The sequence below is a fragment of the Cuculus canorus genome, chromosome 5, assembly GCF_017976375.1.
Source record: "Cuculus canorus isolate bCucCan1 chromosome 5, bCucCan1.pri, whole genome shotgun sequence".
Classification (NCBI taxonomy): Eukaryota; Metazoa; Chordata; class Aves; order Cuculiformes; family Cuculidae; genus Cuculus; species Cuculus canorus.
The window spans coordinates 54,998,510-55,023,971 of NC_071405.1; the positions used below are offsets into that span (position 1 = coordinate 54,998,510).

General features: G+C 43.0%; 1 protein-coding gene across 6 annotated transcripts in view; it reads right to left on the bottom strand.

Moving 5' to 3' along the window:
- RGS6 (regulator of G protein signaling 6) overlaps nucleotides 1-25,462 on the bottom strand; it is a 278,903-nt gene that overhangs the window by 86,467 nt on the left and 166,974 nt on the right. Inside the window, exon 3 of one of the 6 annotated variants that reach the window (XM_054067566.1) lies at nucleotides 1,872-1,928. The exons of the other annotated variants lie outside the window; for them this stretch is intronic. The gene's annotated coding sequence lies outside the window, so the exon portion shown is untranslated. The remainder of the gene's footprint in view (nucleotides 1-1,871; nucleotides 1,929-25,462) is intronic. 6 annotated transcript variants of the gene reach the window in all.

Consider the following 25,462-nt stretch of genomic DNA (forward strand, 5'->3'; position numbering starts at 1 on the left):
AGCCAAGGAGCAGAAGGATGCCACTAGCTGAGAGCCCTGGATTTAAAATGATTGCTCTACAGTGGTATTAGTAAGGCTGAGTTAGCAAACCTCTTAATGGATGTACGGTTAATCCCAGTGAAAGAGGTCTGCCAGCACAGCTTAAACCAGGTTCTCAACTGGAAAAAAAGCGATACCAGCAAAAGGTCTTTTTCCAGTTGACCTGCACCAGTATAAAGAGTTTGGTGCCACGCCAGCCTCAGCCTTGTTCCCACTCTGCTTCTACAGAGCTGTGTCATGCCAGTGTCCGCCCAGCCCTCGCACTCAGTGCTCAGTGCCTTTGACTGCTTACATACTGACATTTGCTTGCACTGAGAGATGCCAAGCAGCGGTCTTATCACAGGAGCAGCCACAATGATTTATTTGTACTAAATGTTCCTCGCCTGCCTTGAAAAACTTGAGCTGCTATGAGGTCTGTGCTACATACAGCCAGGCCTTACATCAATAAGCATGGCAGTAGACCCAAACACACACACACTCATCCTCCAGAACTCAGACTACACCATAACTCCAGTGCAATCCTCCAACTGTTGTGTTAGTTAACTAGATTTTGACCCGCTCTACAGACATACTGTGTGACTCGTGCTCAAATCTTGTTCTCTCCTCAAATGCGACCCCAAACAAACTGCTGTTATTAAATACCAGAGGAAACTGCAACCTCCCCAAACCAACAAATCCACACTTTGCATCATTCAAACCTGTACCCATTCAAACCTGTACCATTCTCCTATAACACCCACAGCAGATGAGCGCATTGCCTTGCAAGCCACTATAAAGGTATGCAAGAGGCAGGAAAATTGCACCTTGTACTCCCAGCCTCCCAGCAGCAATAGTAGCAGGATTTCATAGTAGCATCAGAAGTTACGTCCTTTTACAAATCACTAAGAACTTCAGATTTCTCAAGATGTATCTTTACACCTAAAATTGATCATAAATTTACAGTTGCTTTTCAGGCTGCTCTGCCTCTGAATTACTCAGACTACTGAAGTGGCTTGTATAGCTTAGCGGCTTGGCTCTCTGCCATATAGTAGTGTTTAGACACTGTTCCTCATGCTGTCAAAATGATTCAGCAACAAAACAGCAAGGGAAGCATCTCTGAGCACTGCTGGAATCAGGGCTTTTGAAGATTCCTGTGTCAGATGTTGTTACGGCTGAAACATTTTTACTGCTATGCAATTCATGCACACAGACTTTAAATCAAAGGCAATCTTTCTGTAATTTCAATCATACATTAATATTTTCAATAGCAAATATTCTTGTCCAGAAAAAAGGAAGACTGATAAAATGTAGAAAGCAACTGGTGTATTTCAGCATGCGACTATTAGGTCACTTCACACTATGCCCTTGTTCGCAAAGTGGGTTTCAAAGGCTGTCACATCAAGGTCCTCCTTGCCCTTCACCAGTGTTATAACAGTTTCCCAGGAAAGGTGTAAATGTCACCAACCAGTGCAAGATAGTAAAGTGTTGTGAAAGCTGAAGCATTTTAGTCATTTTGGCACAATATTTATTTCCTAGGAGATCCAACCCTGTAGTCCTATCCTGTTCTGGGATTCTATGAATTTCCACAGTAATTCTGTTTGCAGAAGCACTTTATTTTTAAACCTCCTAAAGAGCTCTGGCCACAACAGACCTCTCTTTCACAAGACCTCACGCTTCCAAACTGCAAAACATTATTGTCTGTTCTCTGTTACAGGTAGGGATAATTAGCATCATTAAATTCTCTAAGAAACCAACTTCATCCTGACATGTTGCTATTCTTTCCCCTCTTATTCTTTAGGAAAGATACAGAACCACACACAGTGTTTATGGTAATGCAGTAGCAGTCACATTACCTGGAAAATGAAATAACTTGACTTCTGTAGCTCTTTTCCCTCCAGGAGTTCATTGTCCTGAAAATGAAATAATCGGTATTGTACAGCTTTCCTCTCCTTTCCCTGCTAGGTGTTTCAATTGTGTATAACGCAGGGTGCACTACAGAGCAGCTGGTCTCACTGGAGCTCCATGTTTGTGCAGCATCAGTTAGGGACAATTCTCTATTGAGATTAAGGTTGCACATATAATTTCTTTTAGTTAGGGTAATGCCAGATGAAGTACGATCATCTAGCAATTGCTGACAATTTCCATACTTCCATAGTGAAAAAACCAGACAGTGCTGACATTAACGCTAGAGGTCATATTTTAAACACAGCTCCTTAAACCATGTGTTTAAGGCGCTCATACCAGCAAAGAGCAATTGATTTTGTTGGCAACAGCTCGATCCTGCTTTTCAAACTGGGGCAGAGATACATACCAGTGGGAATTTGAAATGTGCAGAACAATTTAATGATAACACTGAAACAAGCACAAATCTGTCAGTACTCATAATTACATAACAAGTTCAAAATAGGTAAATTATTTGTTCTTTCTTACATTTCACAGATTTCACAGAGCTGTGCATAAGAACAGAAGCAGTAAAAACAACAATCAGCTTCTCTTAAATACCTGTATTTTAAAATTGTGTTTCCTGTCTGGTAAATCCTTCAAGTTGATTTCACCAAATAATCTCTGAAAGTAAGAAGCATTTTGAAAAGCTGCATTTAACAAGTACTATTCAGTTTAAATACTTAAATCAGAGAATCATAGAATAGTTAGGATTGGAAGGGACCTTAAAGATCATCTAGTTCCAACCCCCCTGCCATGAGCAGAGACATCCCACTAAATCAGGCTGCCCAAGGCCCCATCCAGCTGGCCTTGAACACCTCCAAGGATACAGCACAACTTCCCTTGGCAACCTGTTCCAGTGTCTCACCACTCTTGTGGTGAAGACAATCTTCCTAATGTCTAGCCTAAATCTGCCCCTCTCCAGTTTGTACCCATTCCCCCTTGTCCTATCATGACAATCCTTTGTGACTAGCCCCTCTCCAGCTTTCCTGTAGGCCCCCTTCAGGTACTGGAAGGTTGCTATAAGGCCTCCTTGGAGCCTTCTCTTCTCCAGGCTGAACAAGCCCAAATCTCTCAGCCTGTCTTCGTAGGGAAGGTGCTCCAGCCCTCCGATCTGTTCCAACAGCTCCATATCCTTCTTATGTTGAGGATTCCAGAACTGGACACAGTATTTCAGATGAGGTCTCACAAGAGAGGAAGAGAGAGGCAGAACCACTTCCCTCGACCTGCTGGCCACACTTCTTTTGATGCAGCCCAGGATATGGTTGGCCTTCTGGTCTGCAAGTGCACATTGCCGGCTCATGTTGGGCTTCTCATCAATTAGCACCCCCAAGACCTTCTCTGCAGGGCTGCTCTCAATCACATCATCCCCACCTGTGTACTGAAAATGGGGATTGCCGCGGCCCAGATGCAGAACCTTACACTTGGCCTTGTTGAACCTCATGAGGTTCTCAAAGGCCCACTTCTCCAGTCTGTCCAGGTCTCTCTACATGACGTCTTGTCCTTCCGGTGTGGTAACTGCAGCACTCAGCTTGGTGTCTTCAAATCTAGTGTCAAAACACCAGGTGGCTTAGAACTGCAAAATATCTCCCTATGAATTTTAGAGGGCATTATTGTTTCCATAATGAGACAGAGAGAACCTAGTAAAATGTTTTCCTTTCCTTCATTTTTTTCCCCTTTAAGAATCTGATGATTTACATTTTAACTCCTTTCCACCTAAGTATGGGTTTGCACTTGGAAAAGCTGATGGGCTGTGCCGAAGCAGCAATGATTTCGGATAGCAGCAGGCCCTAAATTTGGAAAGGGCTCAGAGCAGAAACAGCTACATATTTGGTTGTTATCCAAGCAGGAGCACAAAACACAGCCTTCATAAAGCCATTCATCATGCAATGAGCATCAGCCTTGTTCAAAGTAGCTCACTTGCTTCAGAGCTTTGTGGAGGGACAGGCAGTGCTGCTGCTTTCCTATTTCCATCCAACCATGCCTCAGTCTGAGGCCCAGCATCTTTATGGGCTTCCTTCTGGAAACCTCATGAAGGTGAGGGTAAGTTGTTGACTGTCATCACACACTATTAGAATCATAGAATGTCCTGAGCTGGAAGGGACTCACAAGGATCACCCTGTCCAACTCCTGTCCCTCAAAATTCACAGCACGTGTTTGAGGGCATTGCCCAAATGCTTCTTGAATATTGTTAGGGTTGGCACCATGACTACTTCCCTGAGGAGCCTGTTCCAATCCTCCACCACCCTCTGAGTTAAGAACCTTTTCCTAATATGCAATCTAAACCTACGCTGGCACATCTTCCTGCAATTGCCTTGGATCCTATCATTGGTCATCACAGAGAACAGATCAGTGCCTGCTCCTCCTCACCCCTTTGTGAGGAAGCAATGAAGTCTCCCCTCAGTCTCCTCTTCTCCAGGCTGAACAAACCAAGCCACTGCTCGTATAGCTCCCCTCTAAACCTTTCACCAACTTCGTGGCCCTCCTCTAGACATTCTCCAGTAGCTTTGTACCCTTTTTACACTGTGGTGCCCCAAACTGCACACAGTACTCAACACCTCTGGGGCTGCACCACTGCACAACAGAGCAATCACCTCCCTCAACCGGCGAGCATGCTTGATATACCCCAGGACACAGCTGGCTCATGTTCAACTTGCTGTTGATTAGAACCTCCAGATCCCTTCCGCAGGGCTGCTCTCCAGCCTCTTGCTCCCCAGTCTGTATGTACATCCAGGGCTGCCACATCCCAGGCTCAAAATCTGGCACTTGGCCTTGTTAAACTTTCTGTGGCTGGTGATTGTCCAGCTCTCCAATTTGTCTAGATCCCTCTGCAGGGCCGCTCTGCTCTCAACAGCTCACTCCACTTTCATGTCATCCACAAACATAGTTAGTAAACCTTCAAGTCCTGCGTCCAGGTCATTTATGAAGACATTTAAAGAGTGCTAGCCCTGAGACAGATCCCTGTGGAACTTGGCTAGTGACTGGTCACCAGCCTGGTGTAACCCCATTTACTATGAGCCCAGCCTGTTAGCCAGTTGCTCACTCATTACATCCAGCTGTATGCTGGACATTTGGTTCAGGAGAGTATTGTGGAAGACAGTATCAAAGACTTTACTGAAATCCAGAAAGATTATATCAACTGGCTTCCCTTGGTCAACTAGGTGGGTGACCTTGTCATAGAAAGAAATTTGATTGTCAAGCAGGACCTTTCCCAGTCTGGTACGGCTCCCTAGAAACACACCAGTGGGCACATCAGCTGCTTTGTGCACTCCGAACGCAGCTGTGTCCTGGCGATAGTGGCAGGAATGGCTTTGGTCTGCACAACATTTCTCAGCAGGCACTGTTTGCCTGGGCAAATTTGCACAGAACAGCCTTATAATGCAGGAAAACACATTCCGGTGCTTTTAGTTTCCAGATAGGTAAAATCCTCTCTGTGTAAATCAAACACTTGTTTCCAAGACCACAACACTCTGTTCAATTCTGAGTCCCTCGCTACATGAAGGGTGTTGAGGCTCTGGAGCGTGTCTAGAGAAAAGCAACAAAGCTGGTGAGGGGGCTGGAGAACAAGTCTTATGAGGAGTGGCTGAGAGAGCTGGGGTTGTTTAGCCTGGAGAAGAGGAGGCTGAGGGGAGACCTTATTGCTCTCTACAACTACCTGAAAGGAGGTTTTATAGAGGAGGGTGCTGGCCTCTTCTCCCAGGTGACAGGGGACAGGACAAGGGGGAATGGCCTCGAGCTGGACCAGGGGAGGTTCAGACGGGGTATTAGGAAAATGTTTTTCACAGGAAGGGTCATTGGGCACTGGCAGAGGCTGCCCAGGGAGGTAGTTGGGCCCCCATGCCTGGAGGTATTTAAAAGATGGGTAGATGAGGTGCTCAGGGACATGGTTTAGTGGCAGATAGGAACGGTTGGACTTGGTGATCTAAGAGGTCTTTTCCAACCTACTGATTCTATGACTGCGTTTTGTAAGGTCTTGGACAGTATTTCGATTCATCAGAAGCTTAGAGAGAAGTCTTAAGGTATCTACAGCGAATAAAGTTTTACAAGTGATTGGAGAAACTAGAACTATGTGAATACTTTAAGAAAAGATTTTCCTGTAATTTCTTTTTTTTTTAAAAAAAAAAAAGAAAAAAGCAAATACATTTCACTTACACTTACAAGACTTGTGTATTTGCTTTCCCGCGATACCGCTTCCCATTCCCATTGCACTATCCGCAGGGTCCCAGCAGCAGGCGCTGGGCGAACGCAGATAAGGCAGTCCTGGCTCTGCGCTCCCCACGGCAGCTCTGCCTGCCAGGGTCGCTGCAGAGCGGAAAGCAAACGCTATTCTCTGGATGTCAGCTGGAAACCCATTGTAGCAAGTCCCGAGCACGGCACGCGGACCACACCACACGGATTTTATACCAAATCAGCGCTTATTACAATATAAACAAATCTTTGCTGGGGCTACAAACATTCTTCAAGTACTTTCCGCTCACATTCTCGTTTAAAACACGTATAGCTCCTTCCCTCGTTTCACCTATCGCCTATTCTCCCTTCTCCTTGTCCCAAGCCTCGGGATGGCAGCTGGGAGGCTGAACCCTGACAGTCTCTGGTGAGAAACCGCACGGGGCGGCCGGGAGGTGGTGGTGTTGCTCAGGGAATGGGAGGCAGCCCCGGGCTCGGCGGCCCCTCCGACACAGCCGCTCGGAGCCTGCAAGCGAGGGGCCACGAGGCTGGTTTACAAGCCTCGCTCAGCATCTCCAGAGGTGATTTTCTTAGAATCACTAGGTTGGAAAAGACCTCTTGGATCATTGAGTCCAACCATTCCTATCAACCACTAAACCGTGTCCCTGAGCACCTCATCTACCTGTCTTTCAAATTCCTCCAGGCATGGGGACTCAACCACCTTCCTGGGCAGCCTCTGCCAGCACCCAATAACCCCTTCTGTGAAAAACGTTTTCCCCATGGCGAGTCTGAACCTTCCCTGGTGGAGCTCCAGGCCATTCCCCCTTGTCCTGTCCTCTGTCACTTGGGAGAAGAGGCCATCACCCTCCTCTCCACAATCTCCTTTCAGGTAGTTGTAGAGACCAATAAGATCTCCCCTCAGCCTCCTCTTCTCCAGGATAAACAACCCCAGCTCTCTCAGCCACTCCTCATAAGACTTGTTCTCCAGCCCCCTCACCAGCTTTGTTGCTCTTCTCTGGACACGCTCCAGAGCCTCAACATCCTTCTTGTGGTGAGGGGTCCAGAACTGAACACAGTATTCAAGGTGCGGTCTCACCAGTGCTGAGTACAGAGGGAGAATAACCTCCCTGGGCCTGCTGGTCACACCGTTTCTAATACAAGCCAAGATCCCGTTGGCCGCCTTGGCCACCTGGGCACACTGCTGGCTCATGTTCAGTCAGCTGTTAATCAACACTTCCAGGTCCTTCTCCTCCAGGCAACTTTCCAGCCACTCTTCCCCCAGTCTGTAGCACTACACAGGGTTGATGGGGCCCAAGTGCAGAACCCAGTATTTGGCCTTTTTAAACCTCATACCATTGGTCTCAGCCCAGCGGTCCAGCCTGTTCAGATCCCTTTGGGGAGCCTCCCTACCCTCAAGCAGATCAGCACTTCCTCCCAGCTTAGTGTCGTATGCAAACTTACTTAGAGTGCATTCAACACCTTCATCCAGGTCATTGATAAAGAAATTGAACAGGACTGGACCCAGCACTAAGCTCTGGGGGACACCACTTGTGACTGGACTCCAGCTGGAGTTAACTCAAGTCCAGCCATTCCTATGACACTAAACCATGTTCCCGAGCACCTCATCTACCTGTATTTTGCAGCTAATGACTGTAAACAGACTCCAGGCAGAGAGGAGCAGTGACATATCCCTCCTCTGTGAAGCTGCTTAAGGGCTACTGCTCTGCTAAGCCACGGAGTAGACTGGAGCTAGACACAGGTCTGGTGGCCATACCACACCAGCAGCCACATCAAAGCCCACGTATGCAGCAAGGATGAGTTGGGAAGAATGAACTAGCTATTATGTTTTCCTATCGGGATGACCAAACTGGCCCCTGGTCACCCGGCCCCTTATATCAATGCAGGTATGCAGAGTTACAGCATAGCCACAGAACAAAGAATCAGAGGTGACAGAAGTATCAATAAGATTTATGAATAGGAACCAGTATTTTTTGTACTTGGATGACTTATGGAGGTGGAAAACATGAGTTTTATGTGTTGGAAATGGCTTGATGTATGACCCTGGAGTTTCAGATTCCTACACATTGGTGGAGGTTACACCAGCAAGGGGGACAAAGCAACCCACCGTGTCCCTTATCAGCAGCACCACTCATCAAAGGTCAAGAAGATAAGGAGTTGGTCCAACTGATATCCCAGATGTTATCACTCCAGAAAGGACTATAAGAGAATGAGAGGAGCAGGTAATAATCAGAGCTCCCTCTCAGCTGGTCTGAGACCCCCACCTATGTCAATATCACATCATGGATCTGATTCCCTCTGAGCACCAGAGCATCTGCAAAAACTTCACTTCCAGCAGCCTCATGGAAACATCTAAAAAGACTTTATCACTAAACTCCAGACAGGTCACATAGTCTCTCACAAACCCTTATAGCATACTAATACTGATCTAGTATACTCTTGACATAGAATTGTAACATTATGTGTAATAAACTAAGTGCAGTTCTGGGTCCTACTCTGTCTCCCTTGGTGTGTGACAAGCAGGCACCATCCTCTCCCCACCCTGAGAGAAGCACGGGAGAGGGTTGATGCCTCTGCTGATGTCACTCACAGGGCACAAGAGCAGCGACACAAAAAGGTCCCAAGAAATTAACACACATAATTATAACAACACAGTAAAGTATAACAGGTCACACCATCAGGTTGTACCTGAAAACACGCATGGAAAGGCAGTGGAAGGAAAGGCCTCATTTGCCTTTTGTTTATTTTCCACTTTCACCTCAGGACTACAAATTTCCAAGAAACACGCTCAGCTATGCAATGCTCCTCACTTTCCTCAACGAGTCATCAGCATCTCGCATCAACAGCCCTCCAAGAAAGATGGCGATAAAGTGGACATGGTGCTACCACCACTGCACCATCGGCTTGAGGAGAGCTACAACGCAGTGTCTGTCACCCATCCCAGTGCAGCCAGCTCACCAGCCTTCTCCCCATAATAAAGTTAGCTACATACAAGAAAATTTACAAGACCTACTAGTGGGAATGCCAAGCTTCTCCCTGTGCTATAGACCTTGCCTTTTACTGGGGAGGCAAAGGAAAATCTTTATTTCTGTGGATCTCAGAAATACAATCAGGTAAAAAAGCCTGGACTCAACACGAAAAGATGGATGACCACCTGTAATCTGGACTCTGTCCTTACAGTAGGAAAACAATCCAGCCAAAACCAAATGGGCTGAAGTTATGGCCTTATGAATTAAACTGAATCACTTACGAGAGGGAAAGCGTAAGAAAAGATACAGAACATACTGAGAGGAACAAAGTTATGAAGAAGACTTGTTTTGATAGCAATACAGCAAATTCACCTAAAGAACAGTACAACAGAAACAAAGTCAGCTCCAAAAGAGATCATGCTAAACCTAGAGGAAAAAATGAGACAAAAGTCACTTCTGCCTAACAAAATGTTTTGTCACATAGAGAGAGGCAAGTACTAAAAATGAGATTAAAATACAGGAATCCATGGCTTTGTCTCTAAATACCCATACAATACCTCTCCTTAGTAGCACAGGTCAGAGAGTAAATTACTTGATTTGTCAATGTACAGTCCCTACTGCATGGAAGTGGTGTTTGGAGGAAGTGGGACCAGAAATCCGACTGTACAAAAGCAAGGTAAGTCAATGATAGTTAATCACCACACCTGATTTAGCATAATAATGCTGAGTACATCTATTAATATTATAAATAATACACAGATATCAATACAAAATACTCTTCCAAAGGCCATATTAAAAAAAAAGCATAAATTGAATCAACAAACACAGGCAAGGCCTCCCAAGTGGCCTTCCATTTTCTATGAAAACATACAATTGTCAAGTCCCAAGTCGAGAGTTCCGTCAGAAAAGAACTGTCTTTGGTGGGGTAGTGGAAAGATTTCCTGGATCGCTCCTCTCAGGACTGCCAGACCAGATAGATATCTTGACCACAACAGATACCATAGTGAAGCAGAATCAAGAATCAAGAAACTATGCAGGCTTTCATGCTACTTGTAAAACCAAGCTGGCATGGACTATTCTTCCCTTACTCTTTTCTCCATCAGCTGTGCATTTTATTATCAATATTTACTGATAAAAATGGTGAGAGACAGAATATCTATGATTCAGGTAAAAGCAAAGTACCAGCAGAAACCTTGTAAAGCTTATTCCAGACCACCTCTATGCCAAAACTCCACAGAGGGACTTAGCAGATATTTGGAGGATTATACTCATTTCTCCTTCTGGCCACTTGGCATTACCAAATAGACTGTGGACAGCAACTGCAGTTCTTTCTGATGTAGAAGTTTTTCCATAAGGAGCGTGTCCAGAGAAGAGCAACAAAGCTGGTGAAAGGACTGGAGAACAATTCTTACGAGGAGCAGCTGAGGGAACTGAGGTTGTTTAGCTTGGAGAAGAGGAGGCAGAGGGGAGAACTTATCACTGGCTACAACTACTTGAAAGGAGGTTGTAGAGAGGCAGGTGTTGGTCTCTTTTCCCAAGTCATAGGTGATAGGATGAGAGGGAATGGCCTCAAGCTGTACCAGGGGAGGTTCAGGTTGGATATTTGGAAAAATTTCGCCACCAAAAGGATTATCAAGCACTGGAACAGGCTGCCCAGGAAGGTGGCTGAGTTACCACCCTGGAAGTATTTAAAAGGTGGGTAGATGAAGTACTTAGGGATATGATTTAGTAGTGGACAGGTACAGTTGGACTTGATGATCTCAAAGGCCTTTCCCAGCCTATGAAACTGCAAGCCATAGATCAGTGCACATACAAGCAATTCTGAGAGAAATTTTGAGAAAAGCAATTTTAAGATAAAATATTCCAGAAAGACCAACTTCTTTGATTCTTTCTTTCCTCTGCCAAGTGATGTATGTAGAATAACCCTGTGGCCATAGCTCACATTCCTTGGTCAAATACTGCAAACAACGTTTCTTCAGCCAATTGCAATCACACTGCCTCACCAGTGCAAGTTTCCCCTTCCTTGCTGTGCCCAGCATTTCAGGTTTTGTACAGACTGCGCTGCTAATGGCACTGTCACAACTCTGCTGAAGCCAGTCGAAAGCATGGTCAGTCGAAAATCATGAGGGTCTCCTATATGTTTAAATTTGCAAACACACAGAGAGGTATGTCACAGATGTGGACACGATAGCCGTACAATAAAGTGCAGTACAACATGACAAATTATCTACCCACTTCTTATAGAAACATCTTTCACGCTAATGAGATCTCATCTTCCTTCAACATAGCCTTCCAGTATCTAAAATCATGAGCTACAGACAACTTTCCCTCTATGTCCCACTGAAAATAGAAACCTTTCTTCAAATTACACCTACAAAACCCTTGAATACTGGTCTAGCCCAATGACTGCGTTTCTGCCAGAGATGCTCTACATATTGTGACTTTAACTCTCCTTACATCATTAAAAACTGGTATCACTGAAGCCTCCAGAAAAATCAGAAAAAATCAACAGACTTGTGGCCTCATGAGTAGAACATAAACAGATCAAAAAAAGTACAAATAATTTTAACAGTAAAGATAGTTATTTTAGCATGGCTATACTGCTCTCCTACCCTTTCTCCAGACCATAGGAAACAGAACTGTGGCCCCCAATGTAGACAGGTAAGTAAAGAAGGAAAAGATTTATCCTTGTTTAAAATGTAAACGCAGAATGGTAAGGATATGTTTATTTCACAACTATTTCAGATGTAAGTTTGCAGAAAACTGACTCGTTCAGGACATGCAATGAAGCCCAGGAAGGAGAGCAGTGACAGCAAAGCAGAAAAGTGTACAGCAGGCTTACCATGGGCAACAAAAAAAGCAGCTTTCAAAGATTTGCAGATGCTGAGGAGCTAGACAGTTGTTGATAAGGGCCATGTGAAGCACTGCTTGCAGGAATGGCCAGCTTTTGGGCTACAAGGCACACATGAGGAGTTCAAGTGAAGTTCCACCCTAGGGATCTCCCTTGCATGGGAGCTTCTAGGTTGTCAAAATCCCTGACTACGGGAGGAAGACTGCTACACCACTGGAGGTGGGTATCATGGGAGGCCATAAGACCTCCATCTGCTCATTGTTCTTCCAACTCTTACACTTCTGAGGCTTATAAAGTAGGAATGGGAAGCTGGCTATCTCCAGTCTTTTGACTTGATCCTGTTACCCACTCTGTAGCACCAGAGTTGCATAGCTAGCCCAGAGAATTCTCTGACCTGCCACCATGTCAAGCTGTCCTGGCTAGGTAATAGCTGGTTGAGTTAAGTTCTGGTACTAAGGAAGAATATAATTGCCTGTAAATACAGATCAATTTGACCACTAATTAATTCCTCCCTGAGGAAACTGAGAGCTTCATGCAAAACCCACAACACCCCCTGCCAAAACACGTCCTAATGAAAACAGCCACACTGTTGATGGGGCTCAACTGCTTTCTTAGTACTAAAATAATGTAAGAAAAGTTCCTCTAGAACAAGAAATAGTGTGGTTTTTATCATCTTACTGTTATTTTTTTTTTGCAGGAAGGATATCTGTGGCTATTGGGAATGGAGTTTAGTAGGTTTCCAGGCTGGCTTAGATTAAACTAGATTATTTTTTTTTTCCATGAAGATTTCTTCAATTTTATCATCTGGATATTAAATGCATGTTTTTGTTTTAAATCTGTTTTGGAGTAATTATATAGATTATGCTGGTTTAGAATACTCCCTCTTATGAAACAAAATTGTTGGGTGTTTGTATGCAGTCTGTAATTTGGTATTCTAAAGTAATAATTCTGAGGGCAAAACAATGCACTTCCTTGCCTTCTTCTCCTTTTTGTCTGTTTGCATCTCTTTGCCTCCCTGAATACACAAAGACATGGACATTTCCTTCTGATTATTACTGGGCCATGGAAGGCTAATAACCATCCATGCTTTTGAGAATTTCGCCTAGATATATATAAAAAAAAAAATTTATCTTTTGACTGTAACGAATGTCAATCCCAGACAAAACACCAACACAATAAAAGGATGCCCTAAAGAAAACCTTTCTGTATTTTTAAAAGATAATGCTGGACACAAGTTTCAAAAATACCAAAATTATTTAGAACCCTTTGTTTCATTTTCAAACTGAAAGGTCCTCAGGAGCCCACATCCTATCACCTCTCGACAAATATATATTAGCATAATTGTTACAGCCTTTTTTTTAAATATCAAACTTACTTTGATATTATATTGTTTCACATAGCCATGTAGATACTGGAGTAGCTTGACCTTGGTTTCAAGCATTCAACTCATTCTGGAGCTTTCATATAGTCCCAGACTAAATGTCATAGATCATCAGGTTATCTTTTCCTTTTACAATTCAGCAGTGAGCATTTTGTAAAATAGATCAAGGTTTCTGAGAAAACCTGGGCATATTTTTTGTCTAGCTGCACTTCATGTATAATTACATATTTTAAAAAAAAACCATCCACAATGTGTAAATATCTTAGTTCATAAACAGTAAAATAAACAGCTATGTAACTCACATCAGTCTTACAGTACTACAAAGATTCTAAAATTATCAGTGATATGTGTGAGTGATGTGATTGAGAGCAGCCCTGCAGAGAAGGACTTCGGGGTACTGATCGATGAGAAGCTCCACATGAGCCGGCAATGTGCGCTCGCAGCCCAGAAGGCCAACCGTGTCCTGGGCTGCATCAAAAGAAGTGTGGCCAGCAGGTTGAGGGAGGTGATTCTGCCCCTATAGTTCACTCTTGTGAGACCCCACCTGGAGAATTGTGTCCAGTTCTGGAACCCCCAACATAAGAAGGATATGGACCTGTTGAAATGCATCCAGAGGAGAGCTATGGAGATGATCAGAGGGCTGCATTACCTCCCATTCGAGGAGAGGCACTGAGAGAGTTGGGGTTGTTCAGCTTGGAGAAGAGAAGGCTTCCTGTACCTGAAGAGGCTACAGGAAAGCTGGGGAGGGACTTTACAAAGTCACATAGTGATAGGACTAGGGGGAATGGCTATAGATTGGAGAGAAGAAGATTTAGGCTAGACATTCATCCAAGACTGCTGGTAGATGATGGAAAGGGGTTTGGCAAGCCCCTCTGCCAGCTCCCTTAATACCCTCAGGTGGATCCCATCTGGCCCCATAGACTTGTGAATGCCTAATTGGTCAAGCAGGTCTCTAATCACTTCCTCTTGGATCATGGGAGATTTGTTCTGCTCTCTCTTCCTGTCTTCTAGCTCAGGAGGCCGAGTAACCAGAGAACATCTTACCTTACTATTAAAGAATGAGGCAAAGAAGGCATTAAGTATCTCAGGCTTATCCTCATCCTTTGCCACTATTGTTCCTCCTGTGTCCAGTAAAGGACAGAGATTCTCCTTGGCCCTCCTTTTGTTGTTGATATATTTGTGTGTCCAATACCATCGCAAGAGGGAGCAGCCTGGCATCTGGGTGGCAGTGTGCACCCACTGGGTCTCTGTCTGGGAGGCTGCATCAGTAACAGCCAGTGCAGAACTTGGAGAGGCCTCAATTTTGTGCCAAGTGTACACCATAGTTCCCTGGTCCTTCTGGCCAAGGTCCAGCACCCTCCCTGCTTGCCCTCCCTGCACAAACTGCCGCATCACACTTTTCTGATGCCCCACACACCTGTCTATCTGCTCCTGTTCGCCACACTCCAGTCACTGGTTTTCCCTAGGGGCCATTTAAATCTCCCGTAGATGCTTCTGGAAATGTCCATACCCCTGCGTCAGCCACCACATGGCAGCTGCTGCTTCTGGGAGTCAGGAGCTGCCTGCCCCTCAGTCTCTCCTGGACTTTTCTCACTCCACGGAGCGCTTTTTTGCCTTGATCTGTGCCCGGCTGCAGAACTTACCATCCCTGCCATCGATTCTTGCTGATTTCCTTATATGCTACCCTAAATATCCACTATAGGATCCACGTCCTGAAAGAATATTGGCAAGCATTGGTTTGACTCAGGGTGGTCATTCTTACTACATCTCTTAGAGCCTACCTTTTGCAGTTTATACCTGCTAACTCGCTCCACATTAGTTAAGAGTCTGAAGTCAGAGAAGTCTTCTGTACACTTACATTTTGTTAGGTAACATCAGTCCCTTCAGCAGCTGCAGCTTATGAGGAAAAAGGCAGAAGCAGGAGGGAAGGGACACAACTGAAAAGGACATGGCTTATTTCCCATCCCTCACAACACCTACAGGGAGTTTGCAAAGATATTGCCTTCACCATAATGGTTCCAAGGGCAGCTGCATACGTGGACATCCACAGCAGCCTGGCTCCACTGGAAGCCCCCCTTTTAGAAAATGAGTCTTCCAACACTAGTAGAGATCCTGCAGAGTCTCTCTTGCAACTGTCCTGCATAAACCCACCTCAGAACAGACCACTTGCAGCTAATTCCCTAAATAGGTGAAGTGCAGCCCCTATAGGCTCCAAAGCCCCTTCAGAAAGCTCTCACCCAGATCATGATATTGCATATTATCATCACTACTACAGCTCTACCTGGCAGCTTTGATTATTTGCAGAGAGAAGGCTGTATATTATTCTGTGCCTTTATAACATACCATGAAATTACCACCTTCAACACCAGAAGCTTAACCTATAAAGCTCAATAATAAAAAAGATAAGGTTATGTGACAAAAAAAGCAGCTGCCATTCATGTTAATGTGCAGGTCTAGGTTTTCATTAAAGGTAGGACAGTGCAATTCAGTAATACCTCAAGAAATAAAGTTTGCTATGTGATGAGATAAAGCAGGATGAACTCCGCAAGTGAATCCCTCCCTTAGCAAAGAAGGTACAAAAAGGCTCGGAGATTCAGTCAGGCTGATCAAGCACTGCCAAGTGACACAGCTGAAGAGCAGATGCTACCTTCCTTTAATTTAGTAAAGCCAGCAAGGTGGCTTAACAGACCCATGCAGGCATGACAGAAACCAGATGTGAGTTTTACCTCTCACTGTGGCAGCATTATTAATCCATCTCTCTCGGTACCATCTGTGAAGGACACCCCTCCTGTTCTACACAGCAAACCTCCAGGTCACTGGAGGTGACTACTGTTGTTCGCTGTTACCCAGAGGTAGCCTGAAGTGAAAATTTGTAATTGCAGGTGACCATAACAATCAAGATGTGATGTATTTTCAACCTCTCCCCATATACCTCTGAAGTTCCCATTCCTGTGTGCTGTCTTGCCACCTGTCTGCTCTGATGCCTGAGAAACATGGACTATTTTAATCTGCCTCTGCCCAAGATTCTGTTTGCCATTTCTCCATCCTTCTCATAGTCATAGTGAGGAAAGGTTTGGTGTTCTACCTAGGTTTCCATATTCACTTGCACTACAGGCTTCATGTTTAACAGCAGGCAAGTCACTTTTTATCTTCACTACTTGCCTGAATGGATATAATAAAACCTTAGAAAGGTGCTGTCAGCCTGCACAGTTTAGCAATATAAGACACAGAAGGCCCATATGAAACCTCAGGCAAGGAGTTCAGCTGCTTGCATCTGACCTGCCTTAACTTCTTGGCGAGTCAGGGTGGTTAATACAGGTTTTGATTACTGGAAAATGAAAGACAGTAGAAACATGCAAAAGCTTTCAGAAAGCACCATTTTGACAATCGTCAATGTACCTAGTACACAGGTTGTGAGAAGCTCCTCCAAATACAAGAAATGGCAAGGAAGAAAGTGTGAAGGTGGAAGGAGAAAGGACACCAGAAAACAGTGGGGGTTGATGGTACGAAGTGCCATGGGCAGTGCAGAATGAAATGATTCTGGCGTTGAAGCAAACAGGAGAGCAGTGGATAAGGCTGTGCAGAACATGCCAAATGGGGGGAGGCAACACACACAAATGCAAAAAGAGCAGATGGGTACTGAGAGGTGAGCAAGGAGAAGAAGCAGGATTTCTTCATTTTAAATAAACATTTTTTTTAAATGTGCTAGTAAGGCACTTACTGCAACACACAAATGCAAATCTCTTAACCAACTGCCCCTAAAATGGGCACCCCGTTTTCCAAGAACAGACAAACCCAGCAATCCCAGGAAAGGGGAGTGGGTGGTGACAAAACCAGAATACTTTTTAAAAATAATCTCTTTCGACAGCATGGGTCCTAAGAGAGTGAACCCTACTTTAACAACAATAGTCACAAACTGACAAATCTTGAGAGTGACACTGAAAGAAAAGATTTTTTTTTCTTATCCTGGTACTCTACACCCCAGTGTGATATTTTCCAGTACTCTCACAATCTGCTTTTATAGTGTTGGTACTATTTTAACTCACATAATGTGCATCTGTTTCAGAAAATGCTTAGTGGCCTGAGACTATTTTGAAGAAAATTCATGTAACCCATCCCAGAGTTTCTCCAAACTGGTAACAAATCTTTTAACTGTTGAAGGAAGGTAATGAAAGGGAATTTAATCTTGACATTTGTGGATTAAACAGTCAACAGGGAAGGACTACAGGACTCAGAGGCACAGGGGACAGCTGTTTCCAAATTGAGAGTCTAGACATTATGAATGAGAGCTCAGCAGAGCTGAAGAAGCTTGTCACAGCAGAGTTGGGAAACCAAATATTAATGATTCAATTAAGAAATGCCAAGGCTTGTGGAAAACACTGAGCTATTTCTACCTCTATGTCCCTACGACTGCCCTGACGCTACCAGGGTGTAATTACGTAAGAGACACAATCCTTTGATGGAAGTGGAATTATTTAAGGAAAACAGCTGGCAAATTTAGAGCAAAGTAGGAGCACAGAAACGTCAGTGCTGACCTGAGAGTGTGTCGAACATGACCCAGATACCTAATTAGAAGTTATGCTCAAACCTAACTTGCACAGGGCTCAAGAAACAGGCTGACTGAATACAGTACAGAGGCTGCAAGAGTTATGTTCCTGAGCTCTATTGCCATGATTACATTAGATAATGTTCTGATCTCCTCACTCTTCCCCAGCTTTAATTTCACAATGCTGGCAAATTTGCCAGAGGAGGGGAGAGCAGCATTACAGAATAAGGATGCAAAGAGCCTCATCTGTGAGTTTGATGGCGTGCCAAGGCAATCTGAGAGCTTCCCCTGGCACAGAGAGATGGGAGCTCAAGGCTTTGTGTCTGTCCTCAGCTAACCCTCTTTCAGCCAGCAACTAGCTCTGGGGACTGAGGAGCTGGCAGGGGTTTGATCTCCTCTGCTCTCCTCTGCAGTACAGGCTTCCATAACCCCTCTGCCTTGAGCACCTCAGCCTAACAGGCCCCCGCATCCCCAGAAGAAAGATTGGAGGAAACTTGAGGAAAGAAAGCTGAGGAATGTGGAAGAATGCACTAAGCCTGAACACCACTCTGTCTTGAACTTATTCATGTTCACACAGAGAGCAGAGTCTGCAGCTGAGTCCCAAGCCACCAAAAGGATTAATGATATAAAGGAATATATAACAACATTAATTAGGAATGGCTCTCTGGAAGCTAACTACAATCAGTTGAAATATTACTTCATAAAACACAGCACTCCGCAAGAAGAAAGCTCTGGCTATGTTTATTTTAATTTTTTTTTTTTATGCTATTCTCCACCAGGGGAGAGAGAGACATTCCTTTGTGTTTTTAAATAAAAGTATCCAAATACAGAGGAATACACTCATGGAAGTCTGCTCAGCTGTCTTGTAAGAAAAATAAAAATCAGAGGAACCCACAGAGATCTTCAGTTATCCAAGTGAGACAGTCCCCACGGGACAGCCCGTACAAGTTAATGCGGAAGAACAGTGTGCAAGAAATATTTTAACGTGCCAATATGCTCTCTTATTGGAGCCAAGGTATGATATAATGTTTGTAGACTAGGTATGTTTATTAACTTGATGCTCAAGAAACATTGCTGACAACAGGAGCAGGAAGACAAATGGAGAACAAATGAGCAGCAAGCTGTTGACAGAGATAGTGCTGAGATATGCTAACACACTATATAAAAAGCAGAAACTCATTCATTTGTTTCTGTATCATGGCTAAGAACAAAGGTAATGAAGTACATACTAGACTGTTCTTGATGGGCATCTTCCTATTGGAAAGTTACACCCGGTAGGCAAACTGGTACGTTAGTGCTCAGTGTGGTATTACACCTCTGAGCGGGAAGGTGGCTGTGGAGCCGGATCAGAGAGGTTACACTACCCCGACATTTGGCACTAGTGTAGCAGTCAATGGAAAACTTCAGACTGGTCTGGTACTCACTGTTCAAAAAGTTTGTTAAAAATTTGGGACGGGGTCCAGGGAAGAACAGCAAGAGAACTCAAAGGCCTGGGAAACTTGCTTTGTAGTCAGACATGCTTTCAGGAACACAATTTATTAAAAACTTCACAGATAAATTGAAGTGGCTATTTCACTCTGAAGACTAAGAATCTTTTGGGGGAGAACAGATATCTTCATTGTCAACCACAACATCATGTTCAATACCAGAAGGTGACCTGGACAAAGGTAGATCAGAATTAAGGAACAACTTTTGGGCATATCGCTACTTTTTTAAGGGTGACAGTAACTTTTTTTTAAGGTTACAGGAGACTTTTTATGACTGGCATTTTTTAAAGTGGGTATTTTCTTATAAAATCTACAGCTGTAAAGAAGACTCGAGGCAGAGAAGCTCTATGTAAGCAGACCAAACCTAATGATCACCACAACCTCTTGCTGCAGAGGTCAGCACAATGGACAAAGGCCTCCATCGCTCCTCTGCCCACCCATGGCCAGTCCTCTCTGCCCAGGAACACGCACTGCACTTGTAACAGTTCAAGGACATGCTACAATAAATATGAGCATTCACATATGTATTATTTATTTCTGGGCACACAGCTGGGGTGTCTTAAGATAATTCCTGTCAGCTTCCATGGGGTACAACATGGAACCCAGATACACCCAATTTACGGCAAAGCAAATATCTAAACTCAGTAAACAAAGGCATATTGACAAGCTAATTTTGAAAGAGTGTCGTGTTATCTGTTTGATTGTGAGTTTTGGGGGGTTTCTGTTTGTTTCTTCGTTTTTACAATTTCAAGTTGTTATGCCTTTTCAACTTCTAAGCATGCATCATTTCCAAATACATCTTATAGCTCTCCCAGAAAGCAAGCTACTAAGTCAAGGACTCAACATTGTTTAAAGTTCTAAAATCAACTCTTCCTACTAAAAAAAATGCATAATGCAATATCTATATAGCAATGGCATAAATGATGCTACAATACAAAACTATAAATCATGTTTTAATAGATCTAGTCTTCTGATTCTACTTGACAAAAGAAATAAACTGATGAAAACAAACTAATGATGCCAAGTCATTAGTTTCAGCAACAACAACAACCTTGAACAGCCTTATAATTGAATTTTTTTCAGAATACAGTAACCTTTATTTCTTTTCCGTGGTGACTACTGTTCCCTTAGAAAGCTCACCCATCACTGTGTCTCTGGTAGGAGAAAAATGTAGACTGCACTCAACAAAATAACACTAGAAATTTCCAAAACAAACAAGACACAATTCTACCCACAATAAAAACCGGCACAAAAAAAAAGAAAACAGAATAAGACTTTCTATGCAATACAACACAAAACCCTTCAATAATTGGATATAAAAACTTCCACTGCTACAGACACACATTACTTTTCTTATCAGTCTATGTTCTTTTTTTTATTTTTGTGTGTGTATGTGTGAGTATAATCAGCATTTTACATTAACCCACTTCTCAATGTGTCTTGCATCTTTTATTAACTCTTACCCAGAAATGAGTAATCTGCAATCCTGGCCACATTATGGAGGTATTTGCATGGAGAAAATTCTTATTGTGCAAGGGACCTTGTAAGGGAGCAGAATTGTGAGACTTTCTTCTTGCAAAGCATGCAGCCATCAACAGGAATTAACTGAATGAAGACCTAATTGCTTAGTTTTATTTCTCTGCAGGACCAAAATATAATTTTCTTCCCTGCATGTGGTAGTGAATCATACATCAAAAATATCCAAGCTCATCAATTCACACCATATTCAAAACAAATCCATGGGAAACCAGCATGCAATTTTGAGAGATGTATCAACACAGGAAAAAAACTTTTAAAAAAGCATGCAAATTTGTATTATTTTTTAATGATGGATATGTATGGGAAGCTTGAAAGTTTTTTTTGTTTTCCTGTCTGCTATTTCTAATAGAAGATTCTAACGCCACATCTGATGTGCTTTCAGGTGCTACACAGTGCAAATACATAACAGACCAAAGGGCTGAGGATTTCTACTGGGACAGAGAAAAAAAACCAAGTTCTTCATCAACCATTCTGAGTGTCCACACAAAGCAGGTAATACAGCTTGTTCACTCTAGCTCTATGCCAACCCCCTTCAGCTACATCATCTTCTGGACATGTCATCAGCACAGCTTCTAGCAACAGTGATTTCTGACTGATGTGCTATTTGTGGCTGGTAAAAATAACCTAGTGCACTATGCTATCCTTTGTACTGCTATTCAAAGCAAAAAGCCCAAACCAACCCTTCCTTATCACCACACCACGAACAGTTACATTAATGGTATCTTCAATGTTGTAACTGAGGTAGATCATATATAGAAGAATCATTCACCTATTAAACATAATGTATGTGTAAAATAAGCGAAAATGAATCATGAGATCATATTCACAGTTACTAAAGTTAACTTCTGCATCTCATTGGAATCTCATTAAATGAAGTCAAGAAATTTAAAGTCCAGGATAAACTGTTGCGTTTTACAAAATAAGCCCTTTAATTAAAATGCAAGTGAGAACCTCCTCAATAAATAATACCCTGAAAATTACTTTGACTAAAAAGCCAAAGAATGATAGATAAGAATGAACAGAATATATGCATGAAATAATGAGGCAGATGTATTCACGGAATAATGAGGGGTTTATTTTTCCAATGTCTGGAATGGCATCGAATTAAAGCAACAGATTCAAAGTAATGGTTGTCACACCACACTCAAAAGATTTGCTTCTTCACATTACTGTTGATTACCACTGGGCACTTACATTTGACTGCTTTTGCAGTACCTCAAGGTTAAATGGTTTATCTAAGAGTCAGACCTCCACAAACGCCTTGGTGGCTATGTGGCCTCTCAAGCCCAATGTGAGTAAAGTTGCTCTGCTGGGTATTTGATGCTTAGCAGCCCACAGGAAGGTTGGAGGCAAGGCAGAAACAAAGCAAGAGTTGTGAAGAAAACAACACACTGTTTGAACATCCTTCACCACACAACTCCCAGGTTGCTATGAAGCGAAGACAGGAAAGGTGAAGCATTGCAGCTTGCGTGCAGTCTGCTCAACACTCACATCCAAAAATCCAAGCCACACAATACTTATAATTAATCTCTGCTCTTTTGCAGTGTCATTCAGATCTGGAAACAAAACTTCTGTAATAATGCCACGCTTTTGAAGATAGCAAGATGAGTGCAGAAAAGCATTACTCATTCATCCCTATGAATTTTTACAGGCATTGAAATATTATTGACTTTTCTTTATAATGCTTTACTTATTAGCATGTACAAAGTACATGGTTATGTAAAATTTCCAATTTTGGTAATTTTAAAAGTGGTGCTTAATTTCACTTAGTGATTTAAGATTTACTCCATAATGCGTGCAGGGATGCAGAAGCTTCATGTGATGTATAAGCACATTTATGTGATATGAACTGTCCTGAAGTGAACAGAGAACTATGAACAAGATGCATAGAAGTGGCATCAATCGCCATCTATGAAAACCATCCTTCCTCTCAAAGCTCAGAGTAGCTGTGAAGTCACATATATGGCAATACATGGGTTGGGTTGATAGCACGCAGCTGGGGAGGACCACTACAATGGAAGAAGCTGTACACAAACCCACTACACAAACTACACCTGAGCTGGGAAAATACAAACAGTGTAGCTTGTGATGAAGGTGAAAAGCTGCATGAACTGAAGTATAGTTTGGTTGCAGCAGAGGGCAGTGATACACAAACGCTAGCAGTCCTCATTCTGCATAGAATCTACAAATGTACAAGCCTTTGCTTGTTTATTTCTAGCATACAACACCACTCTTAGGCTTATTAAGAAAAATTGCATGCTTTTTATGAGTAATTAAGTGTACAAATGTGTATATGCACAGAGAGATATATTAAATATTCACTGTTTAAAGTATTAATTCTGGTTGCTTTCTCTTATTTCTTTGACTACCATATCCTATTCATTTAATCTACTATCCCCCCTCATAATCTGAAAATTAAATCCTTTAAAAACCTGTGCTTTGCGAGGTATTGACTTTCATCTTAACAACAGGCAAAGAATTGTTACACTTCAGAGAACTGATTTCTTTCTTTCCTTCCCCCATTCCTCTCACCCTTTGAAAGGTAGAAAGCCAGATGCACTTAAGGAAAAAAAGGGAGGGATGAGGGAGCTGTGGATGAAGCCAGCATAACTCTTCCGCTCCTTAACTGGGTTAATTTGTCTCCTGGCATGGGAATAGAGTGCTTAAAAGAAAGCTACAGAAAAAAAAAAGATTGCAAGGCGTGCACTCTTCATGTAGCGGCTGACATGCCTAATGCCATGTGATTCACAGCACCTTTGAAATACTGGATTAAAAGGTGTAACAACCTTCTTACTGAGAGAAGGATGGATTACATTTCCATCAGGTGCATTTTGTAGAAGAGATGCATAAAAGAAGAAAATACAAGTTGGGACGAAGAAGCTCAGTCTTGATTAGAATTAGTTTAAATGCAGCTTGTTCAGAGCAATTAATTTTTTTATTTGTATGCTTGACCAGTATTTTCAAATCAGTTTCCACCATGCACAAAATTTGAATTTACTGTGTGGGACGTGCTGTACATAAATGAGGAAAACCACCAGAAATCATAGAGCGCTATCTATTCATCTATAAATACATGCCTATTTTAACCCAAGAGCACATTCTTTCTATCAATTATAAACCCTTAAATACACTTAAAATTATTTTGGATATTGACTTCAGTTTTGACAAAAGTTTTTTTCATGTTTTTCTTGTTTTAACTAAATGGGCTCACTCACATTTAAGCAAAAGACTGCACTTGTTTTAGGTTTGGGCCTATCTACATCTACTAACTGCCTGAGACAAAAGTAAATACTGCATTCCAAGTTTTCTGTTTTTTAAAGCCAAACTGCTGGGGAAAGCAAAAAAAAATAAAAAAACAAAATTAAAAAAAAAAAACAAGGAAGGACAGAAGGAAGGATAGGAGAGAGATTGACCTGGGCTAAAAGTTCCAATTCAGACACTCATTTTGACAAATGTTCCAGCTGTTCAGGTTCAGAGATGGGTGTTGTTCCAGATGTAGGGATGGGTGGTTTACAAGTAGAATGAAAGTACCTAAATGTTCACGGAAATCGATATCGAGCTTAGTCCTCCAGTTAAAATCCTATGAGATCAGATAACGCGAGCAGCTGGACACGCAGCTCAGGGGAAGCCAAATCCTCGTGCAGCCAACTTACAGTTATTTGGTCCCAATGAAAACAGTTTCTTTAAGGCACCAAGTCAAGTTCTTCCCCTGAAAAAAAGCATTAAGAAAGCAAACACACTGGCAAAGCACTCAGGCCTTTGCAGCTGCGCCCTACTAGGGCGATGGGTGCTAGCTCTTGTCAGCACTGTCAGTCCTAGTTCTGCTCCCCAAACCACCAACCTCTTTCTTTGTATGGTTCTACTGAATGAGGACCTTCGACCTGGAGATGAGAAACCTGCTCTTCTCCCTTGCACCTCTGGCTGTTGTACGAGATGTGTTTGAACTTCTCTGAAGCAAAAAGGCAATAAATACCATCAAACTGGCACCACAGGAGCTCATTCAGCAAATGGATGCACAAGTCCTTCAGCAGAACTTGGCTGTCCCGAACTACACCATCAGGGAAGGCTATCAATAATAAATTCTCCCTTTCCCAAGACTATGGGATTTCCATACTCCGACCAAATGCATTTTCTTTGAGTAAGCGACATTCTGATGTGTTCTGGCACAACTTCAGAACACATAGGCATTAGCCAAGACACATGCTGGCTTCTTTGGATAGAGGCACACGGCAGTTTAAACTTGGTTTGGATCATGAGTCTTGAGTAACGACAGGCCATCTGGCACATTTCAGTAATACTGGCACTTTCTGCTTAGAGATGTCCGGAACTTAAATAAGACAGACATGGTAGGTCAGGAGTGAAATACATTGGTAGGGCTGTGTGCACAAAGCTTGCATGGCAGCACTTAACTCAAGCCGGTACCACTGAGACATCACCTATCAATCCATTCACAGCCACACAGGCAGCTTAGAGAGCACAGTAGGAAGACGAGTGAGTACTAGGATAAGGGTCAGTGCACAAGCAAGAAAGTGCCATCTAGGAGGT